General features: G+C 38.7%; 1 protein-coding gene across 1 annotated transcript in view; it reads left to right on the forward strand.

The window, feature by feature from the left end:
• LUZP2 (leucine zipper protein 2) overlaps positions 1-14,318 on the forward strand; it is a 714,257-nt gene that overhangs the window by 483,368 nt on the left and 216,571 nt on the right. The window lies entirely within an intron of this gene.

The following is a 14,318-nucleotide window of genomic DNA, read 5'->3' on the forward strand; positions in this document are numbered from 1 at the left end:
GACAGCAGCAGTCAAGTTAATGAATATTCAGCTTAGAGCTTGGCCAGACGTGGAAGATGGCAAAGTCATCCACTGCACCCTCGGCCATCACCAGTCGTCTTGATTTTTGTCCTGCTGCTGGACTTTGATGATTCAGAAAGAGAGAGCGAGGCTGAAGACTTTGCCTTGCTTACATCCAGTTCACATATAAGTCAAGACATCACCCATGATGTTATTGGTCCCCTTTGAAAACGAAGGATGAACAACAACTATGTTCTAGGAACTGTACTACTAGCCAAAGATGAAAGAAGAGCATAAACAGTCCCTTTTCTCAGAGGGCTCACGGTCTACTGAGGGAGGCATCATACAAGCAAACAATATATGTACAAGATAAATTGCGCATAAACTTTAAGGAAGAGGATGGAAGGAACAAATGTGAGAACTGTGGAACAGCATAAACAAGCCTCACTGATTACCTGTGGAGAGATGAAGGGAAAAGAAGAGGCAGAAATAACACCAAGTTTTCAAATATAGGTAGGGAAGCATCAATACAAAGATTGTCATCAATACAGAGTGAAGTCAGAGGCCAGTCATTCCATGAGTATTTGTTTATTACCCACCATGTACCTGGCCCATCTTACATCATGTTCTTCCCCTTCATTGTCTGTCTCCTCCAATGAACCTGCTAATCATTCCACTCCCATGACATTCCATTCACCAAAGGGTCTCCGGTGTCTGAAATACACTTTCTCCTCCCTGAGCTTCATACAATTCCTAGTTTCTCTTAAAGCATGCTTCACTGTCACCTTTTACTATTAACACTCTTGAAATGACTGGCTGTTACTTTGCATTTATGTATGTTTATGTTTTATCCCTCTGATAGTTTGGGAAGCTCCTTGAGGACAGGGATCATTTCATTTTGTGCATGTTGCCCAGGGCATATCCAAGTGTCTTACACAAAGCAGGTGCTTAATAAATGTTTGCTGAGTTGGTTTAAAAAATATAACCAACATGGTTCTGAGCATATGATTGAATACCATTGGTTCATTGATCTCTTCCATAAGCAGTTGAATGTCATAGAATCCCAAAATTAGAAGAAACCTCAGAAGACATCCAGTCTGATCCATTCCTGAGCAGATATCTTCTCTACAACAGCTCCATAAAGGACGATTCCTCCCTCCCTTGAAGACTTCCAGTAATAGGGAGTTTACTGTGCTATGAAGCAACCTATTCAACTCATGGGAAAACTACAAAAGTTAAAAAGTTTGTTAACATTAGGCCTATCTTGGTTTCCCTTTAACCCCTCCTCATTGAATTTATTTTAGGTTTCTGAAGTCAAACAGAGCAAATCCAATGCCTCTTTCACTTGAATGCCTTCCAACACTTGGACATCCGTAACACTTCCCCCTAAGTCTTGTCTACATAATAAACATTGATCCTTCTTTCATCATATATCAAAGCCCTTCATCCTGATCCTACACCTCTGTACATTCTCCAGACTAGCAATACCTTGCTGAAAATGTGGTGCCAAACATGACCTAACTAAAGTAAAGACCAGCTGGGCTATTACCACTCATAAAGTAGAATTATGGCACAGAGGGGAGACTGCTGGATTCAGAGAGACTTGAGAGAGAGGGGCAAGGGGAGAGAAGAAAAAAAAAGAAATTTACATGATAACTTTATTATATATTTAAAAAGAATAACAGGTTGTACATAATAGAGTTGCAGTTTCACATGCAATCATATTTTTTAAAAATTGTACTGTGTTATGGAAATGCTTTGTTTTATTCCATAAATTAAAAACAAAATAAATTTAAAAAAAAATAAAAACTTGCCTCAAGTACTTGCTAGGTAGGTGACCCAGGACTTGTCACTTAAGCTCCTTTAGCCTGAGTTTCCATATCTATCAAATAGGGACAGTAATGTCTCTAGAAAGCAACCTATTGGATCATTTATAGATAGATAAAAAAGACATATAATTATAAATATGAATATAGATATACTGATATGATAGAGTATTTTACAGTAAGCAAAACTATATGGTATACACACAATATATATATATATATATATATACATATATATATATATATATATATATATATATATATATATACACACACACAGAAAGAGAGAGCTAAAAAAACAGTTTTTTTTAAAAAAATAAAGTGTGTCTATATATATATATATAGACACATGCTATATGTAAGCAAAATTATGCACATACATTAATGTATATATATATGTATAAATATTCATTATAACTGTTATTATTACGGTTAATATTGACAGGATGGGTAGCTAGGTGGCTCAGAGGATGGAGCCTGGAGTCAGGAAGATTCATCTTCCTGCCTTCTTCTTCAAATCCTGCCTCAGATACTTAATAACTATGTAACCCTGGACAAGTCACTTAACCCTGACCGCCTCGGTTTCCTCAACTATAAAATGAGCTGGAGAAGGAAATGGCAAACCACTCTGGTATCTTTGCCAAGAAGACCCAAAATGGAGTCCCCAAAAGTCAGACATGACTGAACAACAGCATAATAAAAGAGCTGTGATATGGACTTAACCTAATTTTTGTGTCCTTCACGGTGCATAGCACAGGTTGTGGAGGACAGTGACTGTTTTGATTTTGCTTTGTATCATCAAAGCCTTTCACAGTGTCTGACACATAGTAGGTGTTTAATAAATGCTAGCTGAATTGGATTACATTAAATTCCTCTGCACACAGTAGGTATATTGTTGAATAAAACAATGAAGAGACCCATTATAATAGAGGGGGGGTATTGTGACTAGGAATTAAGAAAGAGATAAAGATGGAATATGATGAGATGACTGGGTACAGATGAACAACATTTGGAAAACATCAAATGACACCATGCTTTATGTAAGTGAAATGGCTGTTGCTTTGAGGCTCAGCCTATATAACTGACAGGGTAGCTTACTCCCTGAAGTTTATTCAAGCTGTCTGAGGTCCACACAGATTGCCACCTAAAAACTACTGACTAGTAGTATAGACAAAATGAGTTCCCATATGCTTGCTAAGCCCACCGAAGTCTCTCTTTGCTCCAGGCTGCCAACCAACAGGCAGTGCTTCCGGCCACTGAATTGGGAAGCTGCTATTGAATCAGGCTCACTCTCTTCTATCATCAGTACCCTTCATTTCTCTCAAGTGGTTGTTTTCTTTCTTTTGCTGGAGGAGCTTCCACATTTGAAGCCTCTGGGAGAAACTTTCCCTGCTCCTGTGTAGTTCTCAAGCCCCTATTAGACCATCTGTGTGACAGCTTGTGTGATTAATCGTTGTCTGTCCTGGACATCTTTCAGGAGCAGGCAATGCTCGGCCTCCCCAGCAATGGGAAATATATTTGACTCAGTTGAATTATTGGCTCGTAGAAATTGTGTCTTAATTACTATTTCTTTATGGTGGTAAAAGCACCCATGTACATGCCTTATTTAAGTGACTGGTGCCTAATCTAAATCATTACGTTGTTATCTGATCATAACTTTGCCCTGATTCTCCATTCTACCTTCTGATCTTAAACTGGACCTGTCACCCAAACTCTCTTACTGGGCCCTGGGCTTCTGATTGGTGAGAGTTTACTACCTCTCCTCAACCCAGTCAGGCTGTGCTGTTCTTTTGCCAACTTTCTGTCATAGTTCTCTTCCACCTTCCACCTCTAACTCCAGGATGACCCGAGTTCAAATCCTGCCTCAGACACAAACTTGCTTGGTGACTCTGGGCAAAACACTTAATTTCTCAGCCTCAGTTTTTTTTTTATTTTCAAAAAGAAAGGGAGCAGTACTTAGTGGCCTTTAAGGTCCCTCCCAATTCTAAGTCTGTGCTCCTAATCAAATGAACGCTTTGATTCCTAGAAATGATTGTCAGTTTCCTACAGCTCCACTCATCATTTCTGTGACTTCCTACATCAAAATGGCCCTTCCTGGACATTCCTATACTATGAGAATATAAATTCCTTGAAAAGAAGGATTGGCGTATTTTTTTTTCAGCAGGGGGAGGGGGATATATTCCTAGATGTAGTTCAGTGTCTGACACATAAGAACTTAATAAATTTTTAAAATTCATTCATTCACTCCTCTGAGGCTTAATTTCTTCAACAGCAAAATGTACAGTCATTGCTATACCATGCTGCCAGGATAATTGTGAAATAATTGATGTAAATAGGGCTTTGATATGAAAGAGAATCACCAGAAAAGTTTAAGGTATCATGACTATATCAATGTGTGTATTCTATTGTTTCTATTAGAGATAATTCATAGGAAACTCCTGTGACACAGGATATAATTTGTTCTTGCCCTGGAATGTAGCCACAGAGACAGATGAGGTTTTTAAGTAAAGGCCTTATAAGATATTCCTCTCTGATATCTTGCACTTTGTTTCTGTTAACACCTACTTGACTAGAAGGCCACTTTGATGGTAATGAAGAGAAGACAAGAGGGAGTGATGCGATAAAAGAACAAAAAGGCAAGCGGAAACCATTTTGTGGATGTCTTTGAATGCCAGGATGAAAATGATATCCTTGTGATTTCCCCTAGATTTCAACAGATTCTTCATTAATTTAAATCTCTCCCTTCCATCAACTCATATGCTCCCTACTCCAGCAAGACTATTTCCCTGATCCTTCTACCTTCTACCACATCTCTGTCCTCCCCATGAATCTGATTTCTCTTTCTTAAAATTGTCATAGTACTTTACCTTCCTTTCTTTTTGGCCTCCATTTCATTATGTTTTACGGCATGCTTCTTGGTGTATATGTCATCTCCCTACCATTTTAAGGGCAGGAACTGTCATTTTTAATCTTGGTGCCTCTGATGCCTAGCACCACAGTGCCAATACCTTGCATATAATAGACACTTAGTACAATAACGTTTGTTGCATGGAGTTGAATTGCAAATAGATTTTTCCCCCTCCTGGGACCTAGTCATAGAACAATGGTTTGAAATAAACCCTTTGAGCAGTTTACTGAGTGAAGAAACAATCAGATTCATATGAGCTGGTTAATGTCCTTGGCAGGCATTCAGTGGTTGTTGAATAGAAACAGCCAAGGAAAGTAGTATTTGGTTTTAGCATCATAGAATGAGAGATATTGAAGGGGCTTCAAGGGAGATCTTCTTCAATCTCCTCATCCTATTTATGAGGAAACTTTGGCTTAAAGTGGATAATTGATTTGTCCAAAGTCACAAAATGAACAGAGCAATCAGTTGCATCAGTGATATCTGTAGAAACAAAAGTTCATTTTATCCATTGCCTTTTGTAGATGATGAAACTAAGGCCCAGAGATATTAAAGTGACTTGTCCCAGGTTATGTGAGTAGCAAGTATTAAAGCCAAGATTCAAAACCAGATTCATTGACTTCACATCTAGCCTTCTTTGAACTGTAAGATTATTTCGTAATCTTAGATCTCAGATTTTTCCGGTGGTGAGTAATGGTTGTAGGACAATCTTCCCTTTGTGAATGCAAACAGTCAACTTTTAAATCCGGCACCACATGGGCTGAGCAGTTGACACTCCGTGACAAAATTGGGACTATTATTTAGATTTCTAAATTTCCAGTTTACATGCTAAACTGTCCTGCCTCAGACAGAGATGCCTTCCAACCTATTTGCCACTTTCAACACCCAGGTAGTTTTCTAGGCTTGAACAAGAAATCAAGATTTGTCTTTGGTCCATCCAACCAGTGGACTATTGTTTCAACGTCCTCACTTTGTGAGATAATCATATCCTTGGAGTAATACTTGTTCAATGAAACGTAGCTTGTGTGAAATGAGAGGTAAAATGAGCCAATGAAGCCAGGTCCCATTTACATCAACTCCAGTTCTATATACTCCTTAGAAATTTTCTCAGAAAAAAACTTCACATTTAAAGGATTTTCTGGTTCAGTTTATGATCTGCAAATGCCTGAATTTTATGATAATAGTACCAGAGAAATGCTGTAAAAGAAAAAAAAACGGAATGAAGGGTAGGGTCAGGTTTGCTCTCTACCAAGAATTATCTTTAACCAGTCACTTACATTTTCTTTTTAACATAGAGAATGATAATTGGCATTCTGCTGCTGCTACTACTACTAAATGGCATTTATATACAATTCTGAGATTTGCAAATACTTTTCAAGAAAAAAAGGAAATAAGCATTGATCAAGCATTTACTATATGTCAGGCACTGTGCTAAATTTAAGGATACAGATTGAAGCAAAAAAAAGCCTCTCTTCTCAAGGAGCTTATAGTCTAAAAGAGGGAGACATCACCCAAAAGACAGTTGAAAAGCTGGGGGATGGGGGAGAGGAGAACGAAGGGGCATGCTTTTGAAATCCAGAAAGTCAGGAACAGGTCCAGGAGAGGACTGAAGGCAGACTAACCTGGGCCTTCTCACTAAATGGAGGCGCCAGTAAGGACTCACCAATGGGATAAGGGGCAAGGACAGCCGTTACATCTATTCCAGGTTGAGCCAAAAGCAGAATAATGGTTTTAAAATAAAACTAGGAGGTACAATAGATATTAATGTTACATATATTATTTTATTTCAGCCTCATAAAACTACGGGGTTATCATATATATCATATATAGATATCATAGGTATTGTCCACATTTTATGAATGAGATATACAGATATCATAAGTATTATCCATATTTTGTGAATGAGAAAACTAAGACTGGGAGAATTTAAGAGTCCAATCTATGATCACACCAGTTAAGTAAACATTGAAGGGAGGATATGAACCAAGGTTACCCTGACACAAAGTTCAGTGTCCTGTATTTCACGCCTTTTTTTTTTTTTTGGTGATGGGGAAGCCATAGCTAGACAAAATAAATAACATAGGAAGTATTATTGAGATACGAGCTCAATATGAGGGAACCATGAAATGAAAGAGCCAAAAAAGTTAATATGAGGTTAGGGTACATTAGGAGAACATAAGCTTCAGAATGAGAGAGACATGAGTCCTGCTGGCCCATCCCTGGTTGGACACATCTGGAGGATGGTGTTCCTTATGTCAGACTGTTATGTAGGAGAAGCATTAAGAAGATGGAAAGGGTTGAGCAAAAATTGACTCCATCGGTTATAGGAACTGGGAATCCTTAATCTTGAAAAGAGAAGACATAGGGAAGGAAATTAAAGCTGTCTTTAAGTATTTGAGGGGCTGTTATATTTAAGAGGGAACAGGTTTATTTCTAGGAGTGATAGGTAGAGGTTAACAGAGATGCCTGTTAGCTGGATATAAATGGGAGGGAGAAAGGATCTTCCTCACAATTAGAGGTTTGTAATAGTTTACCTCACTGAAGAGCAGTCATGTCTGGCTTATTGACATTCTTCAAGAAGAGCCTGAATGACTTCTTTTAAGGGACTGAAATCAGGAGACTTGACTTCAGTTGTTATGAGGTATCAAATCCCTTAGCCCAGGTGTGGGGAACCTGGGCCCTCTACGTCCTTAAGTGTGGCCCTTTGACTGAATCCAAACTACACAGAACAAATTATTTTATTAAGGGGATTTGTTCGGAATAAAGAGATTGTTCTGTGAAGTTTGGATACAATCAAAGGGCCACACTTAAGGACCTAGAATGCCACTTGTGACCTCGAGGCCCCAGGTTCCCCACCCCTGCCTTAGCCCATGTAAACCTTGATATCATCATCTGTAACATGGACAAGTCATTTTATCATATCATTCATAGGGTTGTGGGGAAGATCAAATTAAGTGATTTATGTGAAGTTCTTTGAAAACTATAAAGTGCTATATTCACCATTTGAATGAGCTATTTGAATAATGGGAAGCTAGCTAAGGGTTCAAGGTTGAACTAAATAAGTTCTTGAGTCCTGCAGTGAACAACGAAATCATTGAGTTTTTGGTAATTGTCAGCAGAGAGCAAACTCCAAAATCCAAAATGGTTTCAAAAAGAGCTTTATTAGGTCAATTAGCAAAAGAGAGAGCCAGCAAAAAGTGCAGCTCCCTCTTGAGTCTCTGTGAGATTGACATTATATAGAGTAAAAACAAGGGCATAGGAATAACAGTTGGTTTGGATGGTAAGGCAGTTGTCAGAAAGGGGCACTTTGAGGTGTGTATTATCGAGTAAGTATAAATATTCAATTTAATGTGGGAAACTCAAAACACAAGCCTCCGGTGGATTTAAAACATGATGTGTATGGGATCTACAGTAAGCCTTTAGTAGCCACTAAAGCTTGATTTAAACAATATTAATAAATAATAAATAATGAAGCATTTTCCCCACATACTCATTAAAATTATTAAGTACATACTATGTACCAGGTGCTGTGCTAAGCACTGAGGATACAAAAAGAGCAAAGAGGCAAAAGACAGTCTTAGCCCTCAACAAGCTTACAATCTAATGGGAAAGACAATACGCAAACAAATACATACAAGGCAAGCTATATACAAAATAAATAGGAAATAATCAACAGAGGGAAGGCACCAGAATTAAGAGGGTTTAGGGGAGGCTTCCTGTAGAAAAAGGATTTGTTTGGGACTTAAAGGGATCCAGGGAGATCAATAGAGTGGGAGAGGTAGAGCGTTCCAGGCATGGAGAATAACCAAAGAAAATGCCTGGAACTGAAAGATGGAGTGCCTTGTTCGTCGAACAACAAAAAGGTCAGCATTTGTTAAGTACTTACTGTTTGCCCTATATTGTCCTAAGTGCTAGGATATAAAGAAAGGTAAAACTATGGTCCTTACCCTCAAGAAGCTTACATTGTAATGGGTGAGATAATATGAACATAAGTGAACATGCATGAGTATACATGGGAAATAATCTCAAAAGAGGGCAGCTAAGTGCCACAGAGAGTGTCCTGGGAGGCAGGAAGACTCATTTCCCTGAGTTAAAATCCTACTTCAACATTAACTGACTGTGTGACCCTGGGCAAGTCACTTAACTCTGTTTGTCTCAGTTTCCTCATGTGTAAAATGAGCTGGTGAAGGAAATGGCAAGGCACACCAGTATCTCTGCTGAGAAAACCCTAAATGGGGTCAGGAAGAGTCAGACAGGACTGAAGATGACTGAAAAACAACAATCTCAAAGGAAAGGCACTGGGTTTGGGAGACTTAAAAAACGCTGCTTGCAGAAGGTACAGTATGAAGAAGATACAAAACCTGCAGGCTAGAGAAGCTGTAGTGGGAAGTGAGGAGAGGGATCTTACAGAATGGGACCAGTGCAAAGAGATGGAGTCGGGAGATGAAATATGGAGATGAAGGAGCAGCAGGACGTCCAGTGCAGTTGACTCGTAGCATGTGGAGGGGAGTAATAAGGTGGAAAGGGCCAGACGGTGAAGGGCTCTAAAAGCCAAATGTAGAGTCCCTCACAGTTTTAGAGTTTGTTGACATTGAAAATGAAATTATTAAAAAGGGTAGCTCTACCATCCACCAATTTTCAGACTCAATCAGCAAACATTTATTAGGAACCTATTATATGCTGGGTGATACACTAAGTTCTGGGGAAATGAATGCAAACAATGAAAAAAACCCTATTCACAAGGCGCCTAAATTCTAACGATGGAGTGGAAAAGTACATTTGTAAGTATAAACAAAATAAATGAAAGTAACGACAAGGTAGTTAAATACAGCTACGTGGTGCAGTGTCTAGAGAGCTGGGCCTGGAGTTAGGAAGACTCATCTTTGTGAGTTCAAAAACAGCCTGGGCAAGTTACTTAAGCCTGTTTACCTCAGTTTCTCATCTGCAAAATGAGCTGGAGAAGGAAATGGCAAACCACTGCAGTATCTTTGCCACAGATAACCCCATTTAACATGACTGAACAACAACAGTGAAATGAATGGTAGTTGGCGGGCAGATCAGGAAAGGATTCATGTCAAAGGCATGTTCCGCTGCCTCTTGGGCATCTAGAGCAAGACATCCAGCAGAGACATTTAGCTCAACATGTCCAAAACTGCACTCACTTTCATTTCCCTCAAACCTTTCTCTCTTCCTAATGTTCCCACTACTGTCAAGGGTAGCACCATTTTCCTAGTCCATCTGGACAGCAGAGTTTTCACACGAGACTCTTCACTCTCACCTCCCACATCCGGTTAGTTGCCATGTCCTATTGTTACCATCTTTGTAAAATCGCTATGGAGGTCCCCTTCTTGCCTCTGACACTGCTCCCACCCTGATCCAGGCCCTCTTCACCTCACGCCTGGATTATTGTCACAGCCCGTTGGTGGTCTCTCAGCACAAACCTCTCTTCATTCCATTCTATCCTCCACTCAGCTCTCAAAGCAATCTTCTTAAAGAGTGTCTGACCTCCTGGTCAACCCCTATTCAGGCAACTTCAGTGGCTTCCTGTTGCCCTCAATATCACATATAAAATCTCTTGTTTGGTTTATAAAGCTTTCCATGACCCAGCCCTTTCCTACCTTTGCAGCCTTGAATCATGCTGTACTCTTTGATCCAGTGGGACACTGGCCTCCTTTTTGTTTCTAAAACAAGATGCTCTGTCTCCTGACTCTGGGGATTTTCATTGGTTTTTCCCATTCCTGGAATTCTTTCCCTTCTCATTCCTGCCTCTTAGTTTCCCTGGCTTTCTCCATATCTCAGCGAAAATTTTATCTTATATGTGAAAATTGTTCCATTCCACTTTAATGCTAGTTCCTGCCTTCTGGTGACTATCTTCCAGTGACCTGGTATATTAGTTGTTTATACATACTTGTGTGCATGTTGTGTCCCTCATTAGACTATAAGCACCATGAAAGCAGGGATGGTATTTTATTTTTCTTTGTATCCCCTGGGCTTAATAATGCTAGAGTAATGATTAACTGGGTGGTAGTATGTTTACATGCCCTTATTCTATTTGCTAGTATCATACCTTCTCCCATGTTTTCCAAATTTTATTTGAAATATTTGTATTGATGTGTATACATATACATACATATACATATGTATACTATGTATACATATACATACTTATACATATGTATACCTATCTACATACACAACATACATATATACACATACATACACACTCATACACACATACACGCATATATATATATATATATATATAGTTTCCTGCCTGTGTGTGTATACACATACAGATTTATATATCTATAAAGATTTATATATTCAAAGGATTGAAATTTACATAGTTGTTTCAGAAACTTTTCAGCATTTGACAATATCTGTATATTTTTCCATCTGCTTCTCTTACTTATCCTTGTTTTAAGGCATCAGTTAGAGATTGCTTCTGTTCCCTAAGATGTTTAATAGATGGATAGGGACTCCAGACCTTTAATTTTATTGGTAATGGGAACTCCTTCATGAGGAAATCGCCTCTGCTGATGCAGGTTGTCACCTTCCCAGCAACTTCTCTTCTTAAGGAACTGCCTCCAGTGCTAAGAAGTCAAGGGATTTGAAGAGGGGTAATATGTGTCAGTGTTAATTAATATGCGCCAATATGTATCAGAAGTGGCACTTGAATCCGAGTCTTCATCCTGGTTTTGGTGCCAACTCTACCCCATGATGCCTCTGGGTGATAATAGGTAGCGTTTATATTGTGCTTTAAGGTTTGTAAAGTACTTTGCATACGTGGACTGTGATCCTCACGGCAACCCTGAAAGGTAGGCATTGTTATCAGCCCCGCTTTACAAAAGAGGAAAATGAGACTGGAAGTGATTAAGTGACTTACCCAAGGTCCAACGGCCAATAATCCTCTACGATGGGATTTGAACATGTTTTCCTGAATCCGACAGCAGCACAATATCAACTGTGTTTCTGGTCAATAGGAAGCCAAGGCAGGACTGGACAACAACAGCACCAGTAGGAAATTACTCTGATTGGAAGGAAAGCACTCCTTCCCTCAACCCATTTACTAAAAAAGACCGAATATTGCTGAAATTGTGAATGGGTTTTCTAAGTCAACTCTTGGCTGAAGGGGGAAGAAAATTTGACAAAAACAATCCAGTCACACCAGGGTAGCTGTTCATTCTTCCTAGAAAGATGGAAGCCTGTGGGGGAACTAGGTAAACACAATAAGAAGAGAAAGAAAAACAAGAGTGGTAGGATTAGAAAGTTAGAATTTTTTCTAAATGAAGAATGCTTCCATCTGGAATCTTCACTGAGGACTGATGGTGATGGAGTCTAAGTGATACTTAGGGGTCAAAGACAAAAGGACACTTCTCTGCTTCAGTAGTGTTTCAGTCATGTCTGATTCAATGACCCCATTTTTCTTGGGTTTTCTTGGCAGTGATCCTGGAGCAGTTTGCCATTTCCTTCTCCAGCTCATTTTACAGATGAGGAAACTGAAGTAAACAAAGTTAAGTGACTTTACCCAGGGTCACTCCTAGTAAGTGTCTGAGGCGAGATTTGAACTCATGAAGATGAGTCTCCCTGATTCTAGACCCAGCATGCTATCCATATCACCACTTAAGGAAATGGCTTATTTAAATTTTTAAGAATGGAGGCTGATTGGGGAAGCTAGGTGGCATTGTAGATAGAGTTCTGGCCTTGGAATCAGGAAGACCTGAGTTCAAATCCAGCCTCAGACACATGACACTTACTAGCTGTGTGACCTGTGCAAGTCACTTAACCCCAATTGCCTCACTAAAAAACAAAAACAAACAAAAAAAGAATGGAGGGTGAACCTCCACCTTCCCTAAATTGATTGTCCATTCTTTTCATTCTCTCACTTTTGATATTGAGTGTTTTTATCTCTGCTTAAGTTGTACTACCTATATACTTATCATACATACATATATATACATATGTACATACCATATACATACATATATACATATATACATATATGTACATACATATATATACTTCCCTCTTCCAATATAATAAGGCCAGCTAAGTGGCTCAGTAGATAGGGCACCACAGCTGGAGTCAGGAAGACCTGAGTCCAAACCCAGCCTCAGACACTAGCTGTGTGACCCTGGGCAAGTCGCTTGACCCTCTTTGCCTCAGTTTCCTCATCTGCAAAATAGGCTGGAAGAGGAAATGGCAAACACTCCAGTATCTTTACCAAAAATAATAGGATTGTTTAAAGGCAAGAACTTTGCATTGTCACTGAGATATACACCTAGCACAATACCTTGCACGTAGTAGGCTTTTTTCCTATTTAATATTTTATTTTCCCCACTTTATGTAAAAACAATTTTCAATATTAATTTAAAAAATTGTGTTCCAAATTCTTTCTGACCTCCCCAACCCCCTCACTGAGAAGGCAAGCAATTTGATATAGGTTGTACATGTGTAGTCATGCAAAACGTATTTCCATATTAGTCATGTAAAATAAAATACAGAGCAAAATAAAAACCCAGGAAAAAATAAAGGAAATGAAAAAAAAAAGTGTGCTCCTCTGTATTCAGATGGATAGCATTTTTCATCATAAGTCCTTCAGAGTTGTCTTGTATCATTGTATTGCTGAGAATAGCTAAATTGTTCACAGTTATCTTACAATATTACTGTTACTGTGTGTAATGTTCTCCTGGTTCTACTCATTTCATTTTGAATCAGTTCATGTAAGTCTTTCCAGGTTTTTCTAAGAGCATCTAGCTCAATATTTCTTATAGCACCATAGTATTCCATTACAATCATATACTACAACTTGTTCAGCCATTTCCCAAATGATGGGCATCCCCTCAATTTCCAATTCTTCGCCACCAGAAAAGAACTGCTATAAATATTTTTGTACATATAGGTTATTTTCCTTTTTTTAAAAAATTTCTTTTTGGATACAGACCTATTAGTGGTATTGTTAGGTCAAAGGGTATGCATGGTTTTACATAGGCCTTTGGGCATAGTTCCAAATTGTTCTACAGTATGATAGAATCAATTCACAACTCTACCAGCATTGCATTAGTGTCTCAGTTTTCCTACGTCCCCTCCAACATTTGTCATTTTCCTTTTCTGTTCTATTAGCCATTCTGATAGGTGTGAGGTAGTACCTCAGAATTGTTTTAATTTGCGTTTCTCTAATCAACAGTGATTTAGAGCAATTTTTCATATGGCTATAGATAGCTTGATTACTTCATCTGAAAACTGATTTCATATTTTTAAATCGTTTATCAATTGGAGAATGGCTTTTATTTTTATTAATTTGGCTCATTTCTCTATTTGTTTGAGGAATGAGACCTTTGTCAAAGAAATTTTCTTCAAAATTTTTCACTATGATTGCTAACTGTATTTCCCTCTATCCTATCCTTCCCCTTCTGTTTCTTTTACTCTCTTTTTCCTTTTACCCTGTACCTCCTCAAAAGTGTTTTACTTCTATCACCACCCCCGATATGCCCTCTATTCTATGAGCAACCTCACCTTCCCTTCTCTTTCTTCCCTTATCCCCTTTCTCTCCTACTTTCCTATAGGGTAAGATAGATTTCTATGCC

Source organism: Phascolarctos cinereus, unplaced genomic scaffold, assembly GCF_003287225.1.
Source record: "Phascolarctos cinereus isolate Bilbo 61053 unplaced genomic scaffold, phaCin_HiC Scaffold_9;HRSCAF=440, whole genome shotgun sequence".
NCBI classification, from domain to species: Eukaryota; Metazoa; Chordata; class Mammalia; order Diprotodontia; family Phascolarctidae; genus Phascolarctos; species Phascolarctos cinereus.